Genomic DNA, 14,229 nt, shown 5'->3' on the forward strand with positions numbered 1-14,229 from the left:
AATTAGGCTTAAAATAGGGTTGTGTATCTTGTCATGAAAATGGCGATCATAAAGGCCTAACATTAAAAACAATGGTAGATGCTGCGGGAGTCAGAATGGCTTGATGCTAGAGTCCCCTTTTACTTATGATTGTGTGGTCAGAGTCAATCATACTATATGATTAGGAGGTTAGATTCCCCATACCACAGTACATGATCGGATGCTTAAGTCACTTTAGTATATAATTGGGAGGTTAGAGTCCCCTGGGAATGTATATATATGATCTTTCTCCAGTTCATGCGTCTAAATGCACTGGGGCCTAACATGGTGCGAGAGAAGGGGCTCGAATAGCCTGTGGGTACTATTATACTATGATGGTTAAACTACACAGTCAATGTTAATGTTTTAAACGTTCAGGTTAAGCCTTATTCCCTACCCCGGCATGTGATATTTATATATATTTATATGTCATTGCATTAGATGGTGCACATAACTTTTGACTAGTTTTGAATTATTATGTATGACATTATTCATCCCTATGTAAATGAGTTACATGCAAAACCTTCAACCGCTAATCATCTTCAAACACTGTATCCCCAGGTGTTCTCGATTAGTTCCTAAGTTGACTTATAATGGTGAGCTTCCACTATTCAAAAGACTTTATTTCATGTTATGGTTTCTCATATGTTAGACTTAGTTTCAGATTTGTTTTTGCTATGTTTAGGGGCATGCCCCGATACTTTAATGGCACTAAGTTTGTTAGAAGCTTTGTAGGTACTGTGGATATGGGTATTGTTGATAGTTTTCAAATATTGATGTTTCATAGAATCTTGAATTTATATTTCACAATTTTTTTAATATTGGTATCCATCTGCTGCTAGATGTTTTTGGTAATATTGGAATAGGCTCAGGGGTGGTCTCTGGTCCTCGATGGACTTGAGATACCCATCACCGCAAGGCCTTAGTTTGGGTCATGACAAAGTTGGTATCAGAGCCTAGGTTTGGTGTCATTAGGTATCCACAAGGCCATGCAAAGTAGAGTCTCCTAAATAGGCTTGTGGTAAGCTACACCTATAAGGCAGAGGCTACGAGGCATTTAGGAATGTTTCCTTTTCTTGATGTCTTACTTTCAAGCTATAGAGTCTAAGGTTATGAATTCCTCTAACTCCTACTGATCTGACTTTTATATCATGCCTCCGAGATGATCTGAAGATCATGGAAGCTCATTCGTCCTGCCTGAGGACAATATGAGTGGATCTTTCCCAATTTATAAGGTACAGTCCCTTTGTAGGGTTGCTTCTTCTGATTGTTCCCATAGAGTTCCACTGGCCGCCGCTGATCCTTCTCCATATAGTGATACTCATACTTAGTCACGTTAGGTAGATATTACTAATTCTTAGTTTTATTAATCACATTCATGTGTCTACTCAGTTAGTGACATCTCAGTCATGTCAGATGGGTTCTACTGGTAATGCTTGGATTTTATTTGAGGACAATACAGTTGGCCAGTTTATTAAGTTGGGCCCTTTGATATTCACTGGTACTAGTGTTGAGGAGGATTCTTAAATATTTATTAATACTGATAAGATCTTACGGGTTATGCTTTCTACTAAAGTAGAGGGTGTGGAATTTACTTCTTATTAGTTGAAGGAACTAACATACTAGTCAAATAAGGATAGGGAATGACTTTGGGGAGATGACGTTGAGTCTTCTTTGTGGGATGATTTACCTAGTCTCTTTCCAAATCACTTTTTTCGTCAGGATTAAGAAATGTGAAAGTTGAGGAATTTCTGAATTTAAAGCAAAGCAATATGACAATGAAGGAATATTCGTTGAAATTCCACTAGTTGTCGTGATATGCTCATGATCTTGTGTCGAACATGAGGGCTAGAATGAGGAAATTTGCTTTTTGATTGTCTCATGATTTGATTTTAGAGAGTAAATCTGCCTTATTGAACAATGATATAGACAACTCTAGACTTGTAGTGTATATGTAGCAGGTTGAGGAGAAAAAGTAAAAGAAAACAAAGATGGGGAAGAAATAGAGTAATAAGTTTTAATATTTGACTCAGGGCAGAGTTCAGCAGTAGAGGGATAGAGATGGTGGGTAATTTTCTAACAAGAAGATAGGCAAATCCTATTCTTAATCGACGGCTCATGTACATTATCAAAAGCTATCCGTATATAGTCATTTCAAGTATAGTGCTAGTTATAGGGTTGAAGGTGCCTAATCACAGGCTAGTGGGGTCCAGTCAGCTCTATGATATCCTCCTTGTAGATTCTGTGGTCAGCTGCACCGTGGTTAGTGTGGAAAGAGAGAAATTGGTATTTTAGTTGTGGTTAGATTGGTCATATGTAGCTGGATAATCCTTCAAAGATTGCTTCTGGGGCCACATGGTTCCTATTGCTAAGCCATCAACTTTTGCATTGAGGGGTGCCATATCTTTTACTAGCACCTATCAAAGTCGTATGTACACTCTTACAACTCTTAAGGAGTTTGAGGTATCTCCTGATATTGTATGGGTATGTCAAAACTCTTATCTCGTGAGGTGTACTATTTACTTGATTCAGGGTCTACACTATCTTATGTGACACCATTTGTGGTTATGCATTTTGGTTTTGGTCCTAAGTCTATTTCAGACCCTTTTATTATTTCTACCCTAGTGGATGGCTCTGTTGTTGCTAGGAGGGTCTATAAGGGTTGTGTGGTATCCATTGGTGGTAGGGAAACATTATTGGATCCTTTTGAATTAGAAATGCTAGATTTTGATGTTATCATGGGGATAGGCTGGTTGCATTCTTGTTATGCCTCTTTAGACTATCCAGACCATAAGGTCATCTTTAAATTCCCTAATGACCTAGTTATTGGGTGAGAAGGAAGTTCCTTAGTTTCTAAGAGAGGTCCATATCATATCTTATGGCCCAAAAATTAATTTCCAAGGGGTGTCTTTAGCATTTGTTCTGGGTTATAGATTCTAACTCAAAGGGTCCTTCCTTACGATTTGCACCCATGGATAGTGAATTTTTTGAGCTCTTTCCTGATAATATCCTTAGTGTTCTGCGCAATATGGAAATTGATTTTAGGATTGATCTTCTTCAGGACACCCGTCCTATCTTTCTTCCTCCTTAAAGAATGGATTCTGCTGAGTTGAAGGAACTGAAGGATTAGTTGATAGATCTTCTTTACAAGGGTTTTATCAAACCTAGTGTTTCTCCATGGGGTGCTCCCTTTTTTTGTGCGTAAGAAGAATGGTTCTCTTCGGATATGTATTGACTATCATCAGTTGAATAAGGTTATGGTGAATAATAAGTACCCTCTTCGTAGGATTGATGATATATTTGACAAGCTTCAGGGTGATAAGTATTTCTCTAATATTGATCTCCACTCAGGCTATCATCAACTAAAGATTATGAAGGAGCACATCCCGAAGACAACCTTTCGTACTAGGTATGGACATTTCGAGTTCTTGGTTATGTCTTTTGAGATGACCAATCCCTTAGTGGAATTTATGGATCTCATTAGCTGGGTATTCCATTAGTTCTTGGACTTGTTTATGATTTTCTTTATAGATGACATTTTTGTGTATTCCAAAAGTAAGGTGGATCATCCAAATCATCTACGTGTTATGTTACGGACAATAAAATATCAACAATTGTATGATTAGTTTTCTAAGTGTTAATTTTTGTTGAATGTTGTTACTTTTCTAGGTCATGTTGTTTCAAGTGAAAGGATCATGATGGTGCACATAAGGTTACAATAGTTAAAAAATGGTCCAGATCCACGACTCCAACCGACCTTCAGAGCTTCTTAGGTTTAGCTGGTTATTATACAAGATTTGTGGAGAGTTTTTCAATGATTGTTGCACCTTTGACTAAGTAGAATCAGAAAAAGGTGAAATTTATCTGGTCCTAATTTAGTTCATTAAGCAATAAAGAAGGTGCAAGTGATTAATGATAGGCTTAAGACTGTCAATAGTCACCAAAAGTACTATCCAGACTTAAGGCAAAAAGAGTTGAAGTCCTATGTTGTTGATTGGGTGTTCTTGAAGGTGTCCTATGAAGGGAGTGATGTAATATGGAAAGAAGGGGAAGCTTAGTCCTTGTTACGTTGACCTTTATTTGATTTTAAAGCTAGTGGGAAACATTGCTTATAAGTTAGAATTTCATGCAAGTTTGGGTTCTATTCACCCTATGTTTTATGTGTCTATGTTGAATAAAAATGTAGGTGAGCCTTCCATTCTGATCCCTATCGAAAGTGGTGGAATCTCTGATTCCCAGTCTTATAAGGAGGTCTCGAAAGACATGATGGATAGAGAAGTTCGTAGGTTTCGGACTAAAGATGTAGCATTGATAAATGTTCTTTGGAGGAATCATAAGGTGAAAGAAGCCACTAGGGAAGCAAAAGTGGACATGAAGTTTATGTACCCTTTTCTGTTACATGTATTGGATGAAAGAACCTAAGGTATGAATTTCATTTTTCCTTGTTATCATCAAGGTTTATCATCTGGTTCTAGTGTAATATTTCTATTCTCGAGCAAAATATGACCTAGCTCATTATTCGAGGATTAATGATCCTATGGGGGGGATAATGTATTAGCCTTAAAATTTCAGGTATTTTATTTTTGGCCTTCTCGTGTCCAAATCATAGCTTCTCAACTAATATTATATTCGTAGATGTTAAAAGAGTAAGCCCAGAGAGTTTTGAAATTTTTAGATGGGGTGGTTATTGACAACAGAGGCAGTACACATCATAGAGGATAGTCTCCATGATATTGGCATATCATAGGGGATAGTCTCCATAATAGCCTCCGTGTCACGGAGGCTGGGTCTCTACAATAGGGTCCACGACATGGATGATAGCCTCCGCGATAAGGTTCGTGCCATGGACCCATGTAAATTTTTGAATTTTTTACTTCTATTTTATTTTGGATGAGGATTAAGAAGGCCCTTTTCATAAATAAACTAAATTTAAACATTACAAAGTCCAATTCTTATTAGTTTACCATGATATCGGGGTCATTATTCACTCTCAAGAATACTCTCTCTTAAGTCCCCCTTTACAAGACAATACTAGGGCTCAAGGTGGTTGTCATTTAGGGTTCTAAGGGTGTTGTCTTCTTCAAATTACTTTGTAATCAAGGCATGCACCTCTTTTCCTATACCTATATTTATATTTTTCTTAATGGCATGAATTTATTACTAAATCATGGTTTTGATGTTGGTTTTGACATGGTTGGGTGCTTTTGAATGATTGGCCATTAAATTTATTTTCCATGGTTTAGTATGAAATATTGATGTTTTATTAATGATTTATAACATTATGGATTTTATCGGAATGGTGAATAAACTGAGGGGTCATGGTTAAACCCCAATTTTATGATCTTACCTTGATATATTGTTTTGAACATTTTTTTCCTTCAACCTATTTATGAAATTGATATTCAATGTGGTTTTGTCACATAGTTTGATTTATCTCACTTGTACTAATGCATTAGCATAAAAAAGGTTAATGGAAAATAAATGATTTTAGAAAGAACTTGGTACCCATGGATTGATACCTTGGGGGGTTCAGTTAACTAAACGGGTTTGAGTCCCAAATGGTTAATTACTTAAGAATCCGTGACCAATGGGTTAGAGTCCCAGTTGCTTAGATAAATGACATGAGATTATGATATTATCTTTCAAGCGATATTTGTATGAAGATACAAATGGGTTGCCTTGGTTCCTAATTTGTTTAATAAGTGGGAATATGCGTTAAATATTTTAATTAGGTTTAAAAGAGGGTTGTGTATGCAATGCCCTTCACTTTCCTAAGCTAGAAAGCGAACCATTATTCATACATATGAAACCACCAATTCTGTAAACCATATTTGGCCACATGAATTACCAAGATTACGCTAGCTATAAGAGAGCTTATGATGTGTTAAGTGTGGTTATATGAGTCACTTAAGGTAGCACAAGATAAGAGTTTCGAAATCCATCAAGTTTTAGTGTTTGAACTTGCAAGGGTCATATTTGAATGAGCATAACTTGATAAATATGTGGTATTTCTGCATATTTCTACCAACCAGCTAATAGAGAATCAAATTAGCTTTCCAACAAAATACCAATTTCATCAAAATCCGACACCCGAGCAAGGAGTTATGGCTTTGTGAAGTAGAGTGCGTCGCCTAACCAATAGCATATGGCTACTGGAATAGGCGTGCAATAAGCAATTTGACACATACTTAAATATGTGTTATAAGTAATGTGGCACATACTTAAATGTGTGCGATAAGCAATGCGGTGCATACGTAAAAGTATGCGATAAGCAATGCGGCCACACTTGGTGTTTCAGGTAGTAAACACACTCTGTTTTGAGTTATTTTGAGGGAAATTAAGTCTTTTAGCACTCCTTACACACCCCTAATCTTAACCTTACGAATTAAATAGAATCTAAACACATCATAACCCTATTATCAATCTAAGTTCATCATCAAAGAGCACTAAAGGAGAAAAAAAACTAGGGTTGCACAATCAACATTGAGGGTCCAATCTTTTAATGAATCTGTTACCATAAAGGTATGTGGGGTTTTCAACAAGAACATCCTTTCATTCTTGTGTCCAAAAATTAATATTATTTTACAAAGATACATGACTTTACTTATTTAATTATGAATTTGAGATGGAAACTATTATCCTACAGTCTTATACAACAAACTATGATATTTTTGTGATGTCTTAAAGATAAATTCCTTGAGTTTTGATGTTAATATCATCTTTCAAGTTGAATTTCAAGATTTTCATATGAGTTATACTAGTTTGCTATACAAAGTATGAATCTTAAAATGTTTTGCTCAAGTGTTGATATATGGGAATTAAACCCTCTTTGAGTTTATGATCTTTGGTTAAGTAATGTGTTACACACACCTTGATATTTGAATGATTTGAACTTTTGGTGTTGAAACAGTTATTTTTGAACTAGAATGAGAAAAGAAATCCACATGTTGATTTACTAAGCCTAAATAGTAACACAAGATAAGCAAAGGAACTTGAGTTTCTACAACAATATTTTGCCTAATTTATCCAAAAATAGTGAGCCAAGATGAGCAAAGAAAAACACAAGAACAATTTACAAATGTAAGAGAGAGTAAGTTAGTAGTTCATACCTTTGATTTTCTTCAAAGGAAGTTGAATTTAAAAGAAAATTCAAAATAAAGAGAATGATAATAATTAGTGGTATTTTTTACATAGATTTGATCCATTACTAGTTTCCTAGGGTATTTTGAATGTCATGGAGAATCTTAAGTGGAAATCAAATCACTTAAGCAAACATGGATTTTCTTGACCATCTACTTAAGTGCCCTTGAAAAAAAATATGATTGTTTGCCTAAGTGAACATTGGGTTGATTAAGCGACCTTGAACAATGTATTGGTTGTTACCTTAAGAAAACTTGTGATCACATTAGAGGAACCTAAGGCTACTCATACATGGGATATGTTGTCAGATTTTATGATGCCCAGGCAAACTTTATTGATATGCCACTGAGTTTGGAAATCCAACCACTCCCATTTTTAAAGTACTACAATGCAAAATTCATTCCACTAAAATATTTTCATTCAAACCTATTAAAATCACTTTCAGAAACATTGAAATCATTTGGATTATTCAAAATAAATTCTATGCTATTCTAAAAAATTAAAATTTCAAAAGTATATAAAATAATTTAGAATGATGGGTGCCTCCCCCAAGAACTTAATTTAACCCATGACATGATATAAGCAACCTTACCAGTTATGTCTCAACTTTAAGGATTTGAATTTTGGCCTAATTTTAAATTAATATCTCTTTGAGGCCCATGGGTCAAAGGTAAGGAAGCAGTGAGACTTTATCTTGCCATTTTGAAGACTTGAATCTTTTACCTAGCTTCACATCAAACTTCTTTGTAGGGTCGTTAGGCATTAGTAATAAAATCAATGGGTCACTTGTTGAAATTTGTCTTTTGCACTTCTTCACCTTTAAGTAAGGGAAATCATTTTTCCTTTTGGGTTGAAAAATACAACATATAAGGACTTTGTTCCTCATCTCTAAAATTCTCCATTTGCTCGGTTATTTCAATTTTTACATCTTTCAAGAGCAATGCAAAAATTGTTCAAATGAGGTCATCTTTTCATTTATGAATTTTCTTGACATTCTTACCCTAAAATAAACTAGTCTTTGCAGAAGATTTGGCTAATTTTTATGTTGTGACTCTGGTATTACTTCTTTAATTTCGACATCCTTCATTGTTTTGGTCTTAGTTTGTTGGAGATTCACCATAAGTTATTCAACATTAGTACCACAAAAATCTTTACTTGAAACTATTTCATCACAACTATTCATCACCATTTGGCCTGGAACATCACATGCCTAAGTTTTTGTATTCAATTTGGTGTCCAAATCTCGAGTAGCCATTTAAATTTGATCCCACACTTTTCATTAATCATCATTTTATTTAGGAGATTCATCCATCATTAGCAACATTCTATAAAGTTGATCCTTATTTCATTCAAGCAGTTGGGCTTGATTCAATATCCACTTTGGACTCACAATTCCTTACATGTCTAGTTTTTGTTTATTTTGTAACTCAATTATCTCTTGCAGAAGTCCATTAAAAAACTAATGTATTCAAAAGTTTCATCTACACAATGTTGAACTAGGTCTCAACACTTGGCCAATATAATCCCGCATTTATCATTCCTTTTTATTATGCTTTTTAACATCTCCTCAACTTGTTTTCATGGAGATTCCAAAGTTCATTCATCAAAACAATGTTTGTTTTCTTGAACTTGATCCCGATTGTCACCTTAGAAATTTTCATATGAGTCGGCACTCATTTTTGCCTCAACCACATGACTTGAAACCTCTGCTTCAACAAATATATTTTGAGAATTAATCACACCCAATACACACGAGAGATTTTCTTTTCCACATGGATCATCTTTATTTTTGCATTTCATTCCAAATGTTGCCATGGGTTGATGCAATTGATGCATACCCTCACTAAAGTAGTCACTTCATCTAGGATAGGTTGAAGAGTATCTTCCACACCTTTGTATCTGCCAATATGTTCTTTCTTTACCATATAATAAGACCTATCAAACCTATAAGAAGAACTACAATTTTAGTTAGCATGAATAAGAGAGGGGTAATAATAATTGAGACAACCACTCTAATATACATATTTATCACCACAAAAGTAAAATTCATACTCCCTATTGGATAGAGATGGTGCTTACACCTCTCATCGGGAGCACTTCCACAATACTACAAAAAAGTGGGTTTGTCAAATATAAAGACATGGCTAATGAACATAAGATTTCCATCTGCCAAAGTTATTTACATTCCATGATGCCCTGGTATCAAATATCAAAAAATCTACCTACAAAACAAAATCATGAACATGTATTCACAGTTCAAATCAAAGCAAGTTAGAGAAAATTTCTGACCAACTAAGTATGACAAATTGTACCTCGACAAAAATGCTATTTTTATAATGTTCAGATTACACACTTGAATAGGTGTAGCATACATTGTCAATATATTTCACCCAACAAAGAGTTGTTGTCAAATTCATAAGGTATAACATGAGTGGTGATTGAGTAAATACATAACAAAAGTTACTTACTAAAATCCTAATATAAGATACAAGTATTTTGGGGTTTTTTTATAATAAAATTTGAAAATGGATAAAACCTGTTAAAAATATAAACAAGTGATTAATGGCATTCACAATGATGGAAAAAGGGAATATGACGTGGGGAATAAATTCTATCAATAATACATTATATTCAGTTAACTACTCAAAATTTATTCACAAATCTAGTAAATTATCCTTGGATACAAAATCACCAACTAATATCTTTTGACCATTGAGGATGTACTTTATTGTTCTTCAACCCATGGTTGGATCATTAATCAAAAACCAACTTCAGTCCAAGTAAAAATTTTACTATGCCTAGAAATAAATTCTATAGGAAGGGTCATACATCAAAAATCACACTAAACTAATCCTTTACAACCTCAATTATCTCTTTCAAGAATTAATCAAGGAAGATAGTAAATATCAAATCAGATGTAGAAAACTAGCCCTGCATCACGGTGAGGTGCAAAATTTTGAAAATTGAGTTCCATTATAAAAGAAACATGTTAAATTAACTGAAAATAGCTTGGACGTCTTTAAAACATGGATAAGGGTTGGAAAATAATTGAATTAGGGTTTTTATCATTTTACTTTATATTTTTATGGATTTAATTTTATATTTAATTATCTTGATTACGACTATGTCCATGAGCGGCTAAATGCCCCTTTTTCGGGGTTAAGGCCAAGAACATGTTTACTTTCGCTTTGATTGAGTCTCTTAGGATTGATTATCATATTTAGTTTTTTTGTTTATCCTTGTTTTCACTAATTTAAGGATTCATGACCATTAGAATACATATATTTTTTATACTATTAACTGGGGAGGGAGAATAAGAAGATAGAATATAGGGATGAATAGAATAAGGTTCTTATTCTTTAATGAAATAAGGAATTTGAATTAGCATCTAGGATATGAATATACATAAAATCCTTGATTGTTTCACATGTATTATGATATCTTAATGCATCTAAATGGATTATTACATCCCCACTCAATAATGTAGTTGTAATATCAAGTTAGTTAGATGATTAGATGTCGGGAGACCATGATCATGCGATAAACCCTACAAATCAACAATCAAGATTAGCAATCTAATAAATGAAGTCCAATAACATAGTATGATTGTTCATAGTGCTTTAACCCTGGGTTTTCATCTATTGATTGTCCAATGTCTTTGATTTTCTACATTACTTAGTTTAATTTTAGTTTAAATTGTCAAAACTCTTTTGGTTACATTTGAACTAGATTAGTCTCAATATTCTAACTAGAATTGAATAGTTGATTAACACAAGTCTCTGAGGGATCGATATTCGGCTATTTAAAAGGCCACTATAGTACTTGGTAAGACCACGTACACATGCATTGCACAACAATGAGATTCTTTTGAGTATTGGTAAGGAGCTTTACTACTACCTAGATTGTTCAATTTGTAGGTACAGGGACTTATGTCATCGGTAGCCTCAAATACTTATGGCTACGATATAGCAGAATATAATTTTGTTAATGAAAGTTATGGCTATAATGAAGAGGGAGATTATGGATGCTATTAATATATCCATGATCAAAAGTTATGTGGGAATTAGAGCTACTATTTTAGAGGAGAATATAAGGAAAATTGTAAGTGATTATCTTATGGAGAGTACTAGGTGGAGGAAGATCCTTGTGATTATTCTTATGAAGATGATGGTGCATGTGAGGAATATTACACTTCCAACTCCAACCATAGAGGTGATGTAAGGTATAACACTTTTTCTTTTGCATATTATAATATTCATGGTTAAATGTACATGAAGATTGAGAAGATTCATATTTCTTGTCTTCTGGTACTTATTATCAAGCTCAAACAAGTGTGATTAGCTATGCTACCTATATTAAAGGTAACCCATATGAATAATAAAGGATGCAACTCTAATGTCGAGGGGTACTACCTCTTATCCTTTATGCTTGGAACACCTCGAGTTTCTGGTTATTGAATATTTCTAAAATTTTATCCTCACTACTTTGACTACAACATACCCTAGAGTCGTAGGGAGTCATGATATGTCATTGGACTCAAATCATAACCTAAATAATAAGTGTGTGACTAAGTTTTTCCCTAAGTACTAGAGGCTCGCTAAGATTAGTAAGGATTCGTTATGAACATTGGGTGCAAATCATGGGATGTCCACTGTTTACCCCAAATAGGTTCTATATTTAAGAATGGACCCATAGAGACATTGGGTACCATTATGAGTCATATCAGTTGAGTCATATATTCAACAGTATGTGGGATACTTGGAAACTATGTTGGCTACGACATGTGGTAACGATTCATAATGAAACCTTACAAGTCATATAGTGACTCGTAGTCACTGATGACTAAATTTCAGCTTCTAATTTGTGGGCACTTAGGTAATTCTCTCCATACCCAATTTAAAAACCTACATTCTTAAAGCACTTAAGGGAGATTTTTCACAATTATAATATAATCAAAAACTTCCAAAGCTCTTTTAAGTCTCTCAATTAGCCATACTTAGGGTTTCCAAGAAGCTGGTTATCCAAGGGCTCAAGAGTTGAATTCTTTCTGTGAAATTTGGTATTCAAGGTATGTTACTCTACCTTAATTTCTAATTTTATTAAAAAGCCTATTTTTTAAAGTGGTGCTTATGAGATATTAATGTTGGTTTGGAAATAACGGCTGAGGGTTTTGAATGGTCATTGATTAAACAATGTTTCACATGGCTTACATATGATTATTCATGCTTTAATTATGGTTTAAGTTTGTAGGTGAATGGATATGGTGAACGAACTAAGGGATTGCAATTTTTCCCAAACTTGTAACTTCTGAAGTGGTTATGACCTTAACTATAAATTGTAAAATTATTTGAATATGAATAGTAGGCACATTTTACTACTCTTTAATTATTGCATAATGTGAAAAGCTAATAAAGCATAATGATTTTGGATTGAAACTTATGAATTTGTGTAATTTACCAATGCTGATTTATAATTAAACCAAGGGGCATGTAAATTCCCCCAAGAGTTGATAATTGGGTTTACATGTTGATGTTATCTTGCAAGTGCAGTTGGTATGAACTACCATTAATGTATTCCTAAAAGTGTATCATCATTCAATGACCCCTTTGGGACCTCAACATTCAATGTGGATTTTGGACTAGTTTACAATTAGTATTCATGGCTTTATTTTATCCGTTATTCTTGAGTTACATGATATCGCCTCAATCGCTAATCATCTCTAGACATTGTACCCCTACATGATGCAGGTACTGGAGCTACCTTTACTTTACCTATGCATAGTTAGGTGGATTGACTTAGTTCATTAATTTGTTGTGGTAAAGTGGTGAGCTTCTATTATTCGAAAGACATAGTCATTTCATTAGTTATTATCATTGATTAGAATAAAGAGTTTCCATTATCATTAACTTTATCATTCTCATTTTCATCTGTCAGAGTTGGGGACATGTCCTTAGCAAGACTGGTTTCGATTTTGTTTGCATAGAGGCTTTGTTGGATTACTATTGATTTGGGTGACGTTAATCGGTAGTTTTTGCCAATTACTAGTTATCGGTCAAAAACATATCTTGTATTCTTTAATCATATCTTTTTCTATCACATTACATATTCGAAATTTATTTGATATTAGTGATATCAGATTGTTCGGTTAGCTACAAAGATTTGTCATGGCCAGGTCCTAGTTCAGGTCATGACAAAGATTGTACAAGACCCTAAATTTTGTGAGATTAGATATCTAATAAAGCCCTATCAAGTAGAGTCTCTTTCATAGGTATGTAGCATTCCACACTTATAAAGGAGAGGCTATGAAGCATTTAGGAATCTTTTCCTTTCTTGTAGTTCTATTTTGAGCTATAGATTCTAAGATCTTGAATATCCTCTAATTCTCATATGTTTGCTATCCAACTCATGCCTCCCAAAAGATTTGATGCTTATAGAAACTCTTTTGTCTCATCTAATGACAATGTTGATGGATCTTGTCCTACTCCAAGAGTTCAAAGCCAATCTAGGGTCACTGCTTCTGATATCCCTTATGGAGCTCCACTGGTTCCCTCTATCCCTCCTCTGGCACCTCAAACTGGTGTTACTACTATTGAGTTTTGCTAGTAGATTTATTTTCTTACACAGTTGGTAGCCTCCGAAATTGGGCATATTTCTTCTGTTGCTCTATCTTATAAGGCCACTAGAGTTGGACAATTTATGAGGTTAAGTCCTCTTATTTGCATTGGGTCTAAAATTGAGAACGATCTCTAAAATATCATTAATGAGATGGAAAAGATATTTTTTTATGATGCATGCTATTGATATGGAGGGTGTAGAGTGTGGAGATTATTAGTCTAAGGATATAGCATACTAATGGTATTAAGAGTGGGAGAAGCATAGGGGCAATGATGATAAGTCTGCATTTTGGGATGACTTCTCTATTACTTTTCCTGATTGCTTCTTTTCTCTAGAGTTAAGGGAGGAAAAAACTAAGGAATTTATGAATTTAAAGCAAGACAGGATGATATTAAAGGAGTATGCTTTAAAGTTTCATCAGTTGTCATGTTATGCTCCAGAATTAGTGTCTAGTAT

This window comes from Capsicum annuum, chromosome 6 (genome assembly GCF_002878395.1).
Source record: "Capsicum annuum cultivar UCD-10X-F1 chromosome 6, UCD10Xv1.1, whole genome shotgun sequence".
NCBI lineage: Eukaryota > Viridiplantae > Streptophyta > Magnoliopsida > Solanales > Solanaceae > Capsicum > Capsicum annuum.